Here is a 5,443-nt window from a genome sequence, read left to right as displayed (position 1 = left end):
CACTTTTGTTGGCTTGCGGGTGAGAATATTAGGTTTTCAGTTCCTGCTGTGTTTAGATCCAAATATGTTTTTGGTTTTTCCTATGCTATCTGGCTTATGATGAGGACGTTAATGATGCTTAAGGCGTCTTGCTCAACCTTAAGCCTCTGCTCGCCAAGAAGTGTACCAGATGGGCCTAAATGGGACTTGGAATGGAACTTAAATAATACTTATGAGTGGAACTTAAAAAAGAGTCAAGTTCTCATGCAGGCTGGCTCACTTCTTCGAAGGCAATTTTCTTGTTACCGGGGCCGCAGTCTCTGGAGATTCTGCTGCGTTCGATGTCTGTTGATCAGACAGCAATGTTTGGTGTTCGAGTTTTTGAAATGCGGTTTTCTACCTAAGCAGCCTGGGAGGATGATAATCATTCAGAGCACGGTATTTTGCAGATGACAACATGCAGTTTTTCTTCCTCTCTCGTCACTTACTTATGTAAGCTTCCGGCGCATGGAACTGAAAATTTGTAGTTAAAAATATATGACATTTTAGTCGCTCGAAAGTAAATAAAAACCTGGATTAAAATTGAAGCCTCACCTGCTGCGTTTTGCCTGGCGGCATTTGCGCCTTAGAGCCTCTCCCGCTTGCCAACACTATTAAAACTACTACAAAATATAACATTAGAAGGCTGCCAAAGCAAGAGAAAAAAAAACGGATAATTCCACAATTTGAGGTAAATAAGTAACTGCGGTCCAGTTGGCGTTATTTAGCTTAAGGTTCTCTTTCAAGCGCTTGTCGGGACGGTGCAGACCTGTTTCCAGTAATCGGAGCCACAGATTATTGTAAATTCCTTTGATCACGTAATCCTTGCGGGCCCTTACTACTGAAAACGCCGGAATCCATGCTTCTCGTGATTCGACAAATCCTCTTGAGAATTGTGCTTTTTCCACAATCCCGCATAAAACACGCGAAGCCAGCTTTCCAGGCGCATTCAAAACACTCATAGGGTTGATTAAATGCGAGGCGCATTTTCTTCGAATTTATTTCAAAAGCGTTCTTCACTTTGGCATGCAGTGCGCTGAAGGGCTTTATTTTCTCGTCTCCTTTCTCGAACAGGGAGCGGACGCCGAATACGCATGGCACCATTTCGTGCTTATCTAATGAAGTTTCAAGCTCATCTAAAGTATCGATAAAATTTGGTTCGACCGCTACACAAAGGCGGGAAATGAATTCTCCCCTCAAGAGAAATGACAGAGGTAATATACCTATAAGCCAGATGAAGAGAAACACTTTGCGAAACGACCACTTTCGGTGAGGATTCCTTCTTCGAAAGTTGCTGTCCACCGGCACCGAAGTTGAAAGGAACGACGCTATCAGAAACAGCTCGGAGTTTGCGTCGAGGGAGAGTTGGCCGAATTCGTATATGTCACCAAAGAGTAGGACAAGCCAAGAAGCTAGCATGTTCAAAACAGTGAGCACAAGCGTCGAAAATGAGTCCGTAATTACAGTTAAATATGATGTTCCGGTGGTGTAAGCATTCCTTGAAGTGAAAAATGACTCCGGTGCTCTATTCAACACAGGTGTGATATGAAAGTGCTGAAATGAGACGGAATCCGCTTTGAACGTATACAGCATGACATCTGCATTTCCGCGGTATATGGCGTCAATACCAAAGAGTGAAGTCGAGTACGTCTTGAACCTGATTGTTACGTTCAGAGCTCTTAGCGCGTTTATCATCCTAGCATAAACCCCAAGAAGGCATGAGCTGAAGGACCGGGCAAGGTATGTAAGAATTGGGCAAGCGAACGTTACTTGTTGACCTTTTGGTGGAAACGTGATACGTGCCGTAGAAGTCAGATGTCTTAAAGAACACGTCCGAGAAAAAACAAACGCCTTAGCGAAGCCACTTCAATTCCCTAAATTTCCCGGCATAAAATCTGGGCCCCTGCAGAGTGGAAACTTGGAACTAAGCACGGACACATTATCGTCGGTTACAATGTCTTGCTTTCTGCGAAACACAATCCATTCAGTGAAATAAACCAGATTGGGGTTCTTCGAAAGCATCCTCATGCATTTAACTTTCGACTCGTCGGTGCCAATGAAGACGAGCACAGTTCGCACATTCAAGGCTCGGTTCTTCCCGAGAGCAGAGATAAGCTCTTCACTACAACAGGACCAGCGCGCCGCTTTCTTGGGAAACGCCTGCATGAGGGAATAATCGAAGGGGTCGATCTCATCTCCACATGTCGCGAAAGCCATTGAATCCTGTGGACGGATCCTCTCTTCAAGAAAGGCAGCAGCACGTCTGAGGACGGCATCGAAAACGTGTGTTCCAAGAGGCTGTCCATCATGGTCATGTTTTTCGAGTGATTGCAATCTGCCCATCCCAAGAACCGCATATAGCATTAGTACCCAGCAACTTTTCCGATCCATGATGTATTACAAAATTTGTGCAAGCTTGAAGATGCAATACTAATTTCAATCACTCCACTTACAAAACTACGAAATAAACGACATGCAGTTCTGGGTCCAGTTTGGCAATGTAAAGGCAAAAAAAATTATTGGTAACTAAGCGGGTATTGAGAAAATGTGATCAAGTAATAGTGGTAAATAAAATTTGGTTTCAAGCAAAGCCCCACCCTACTAATGTTTCGTGAAATTAGGCAGTCGTAGGCTCTTTCATACGTCCCGATAAAAAAACTTCGCTGTGCTGCTTGATGCTCTTGTCATTAGGCAATGACAATTACCGCAATGATCATTCAGTGTGGGCAAACTTGCAATTCTGTGGCACCAGCGTTCGAGTATTGGTTGGGAACCCCTCTTTAAGGATGCTGCACCAGCCAGGGTGGCAACTTCTTCAACAGGCAGGTGGGAATGGTCTGAACGGTTACGATGTTGCAGATGTGTCTAGCGGGAGGGTTCTTCGCCTGAGAAGAACAAAAGGAGTTATTGTTACAAGGAGGTTAGGCAATCAAGCATGCTTTGCTTACGCAATTAAAAGGCCTTCTAGTATGTTGCCTTATTTTACCGCTACGAGTACTAGCAAAACGATCCCGACGAACTGGGATTACATCACCTAAAAGCCACCAAATTTACGCATAGGCCAAAGGTAGGCACTGGGGTTTTCATTCCGTCTTAAGCGCGTTCCATTCTTTCTAGCAATTCCAACACACCCAGGCTCTGAAGGCCATCTTACTAATGCGAAAGCACTGCTAGGCTATGTTGGCAAGGTCGTGTGTACCAAACGTGAGCGTATTTTTGTGCTGATCTCGTAAGAGTTAAGTTCAAATAAGTGGAAAGAGTTGCGTGAATGGTCTAATTAAATAAGATTAGCCAACAGTGTACAAGTAAAGTCAATCAGACATCAATAAAGCCGTACAACTAATATCCATGTCCAACTTATAATACCTCTCTCACACGAGCCGATTTCATGTGATTCAAATCGAATGTCATTCGATACATTGAATGACGTCGGTTTTTTTCGGTGCTACACGGTAAAATATAATGTCATTCGCAAATGGTGGCAATTACGATCATCTATAAAAAAGTACTGCACTTACGGAACATCAGCGCGCATAAAAGGCGTTTCGAATCACTGTCCAACATTTTAAAGCTGATCAAAACATTTCTGTACAATAATTGAAGCGAAAAACATCCCTTTTGGCGGTGCTGTCGCACTTTAGCCATACAAATTTAAGCCAAGTATCGAATCACCCGCAAAAATGATAAATGTAAACAAATAATATGGCCCAATACAGCGGAGCGCGGATACACAGTACTGACACGCATGGAGAATCGTAGAGCATGTAATTGACGTCCAAACTGTGAGAGGTCACAGTTTGGACTGTGTGTCAGTCACAACTTTAATAGTTGGGAGATAAATACGGGGAGATGCGGCCACCAAAGAACTAAGTGCCCAAAATGATCGCGCGTCGCTGCCATGACTGGTCACTGATGTGACCGAGAGTAATGCTTGGTTTGGTTTTGTTTTGGGGTTTAACGTCCCAAAGTGACTCAGGCTATGAAACATGCCGTAGTGGAGGACTCTGTAATTTCGACCACCTGGGGTTCTTTAACGTGCACTGACATCGCACAGAACACGGGCGCCTAGGTGTTCGCCTCCATCGAGAAGCGGCCGCCGAGGCCAGGATTCGATCCCGCGTCTTTGGGCACAGTAGTCGAGCGCCCTAACCACTGCGCCACTCTGGAGGAACCGAGAGTAATGCCGTTAATTTTGCACCTAAATTAACAGGTTTTAAAACAAAACTCTAGATTAAAATTTTTTTTTATTTCACTGTGCGCAGAATATGTTGTTGCGTTACTTATTATTATTGTTGCGTTAATATTATTACTGAGCCAAATTAGAGCCTGTAATGATCGTAATTAGTGTCCATCTTTAATACAAAAATATAATTATGGCTTAAAAGAGCAAGAAAAGAGCAAAAGAAAAAACATCTGGCGTAATGCTGGGCATATTGGTGGTGTTGTTGTGGCTGTAGGAAGAAGGAAAAGAAAATACACGGGCCTGCTACTGGCTCTCTAGCTGAGCCACCTCCGCTGCCCGATTAATTTATAGGAAGGGAAAGGCGCGGTAACTGCCTCACTTGTTTTCTGTGGACACCTGCATCGGAACAGCTGCAGTGCGCGACTTCGCGTTCCTTTGTCTGAGCCGCGTTCATTGTTTCTTTGGACGATGGTTAGAATGTTTTTTTGAAGGCTAAAGTCTTTTATGGCTCATGAATCGCCAGCGTGGTCGTCCGTGCGTCCCCAAGAAGTGTCTCATTTCGCGAGATACCATGGGATACCGTTGTTGTTGTTGTTGTTGTGGCTGTAAGAAGAAGGAAAAGAATGCACGGGCCTACTACTGGCTCTGTAGCTGAGCCATCTCCGCTGACTCGTGCAGATAGAAGAGAATATAGAGATGAAAGAAAAGGAAGAAGGAAAGAAAGACGCGCGCCGCAACAACAGCCGTCGTCCACCACCAGCGGTGGCGTGTGCAATGACGGCCTGAACAGATAAAAATTCGGTGCCAGGCGCGCCTGTACCAGCCCCATCAGGGGAGACCATGGGATACCGCAGAATTCGACTTGTCAATCCTCCTGATAACATCATCAGAACAAACATTTCGTTTCCTAAAAGACAATCGTAGAACGCTGGTGAACATTGATGCGTTCAAAGGAACGCTGGTTCTGTTGGATGACGGGCACGCGATGTACGGTGTACAGCAGCAACGTTCAGGCTTTAGCCTTTATCCACCGCAGATTCTGCAGTGCTCTCAGAAGTGTTTTACGACCCGAAGTAAAGAAACCCGGTCTTTGTCCACTGACGGTCGAGTTTCGGTCCAGTCGCAGATAGCGAAAAGTAAGGGTCCTCTATGAGCGTGTTGAATGCCCAGATCGCCTGTGCAGGGATACGCAAAGGGGACATTCACGCTCCGCAGGCTTCTGTGTGAAGTCAAAGGGGGGAT

The sequence above is a fragment of the Amblyomma maculatum genome, chromosome 10 (assembly GCF_055883805.1).
Source record: "Amblyomma maculatum isolate TAMU_Amacu chromosome 10, ASM5588380v1, whole genome shotgun sequence".
In the NCBI taxonomy this organism is placed as follows: domain Eukaryota; kingdom Metazoa; phylum Arthropoda; class Arachnida; order Ixodida; family Ixodidae; genus Amblyomma; species Amblyomma maculatum.
The sequence above is the reverse complement of the archived record's forward strand: the minus strand, read 5'-3'. Positions refer to the sequence as shown.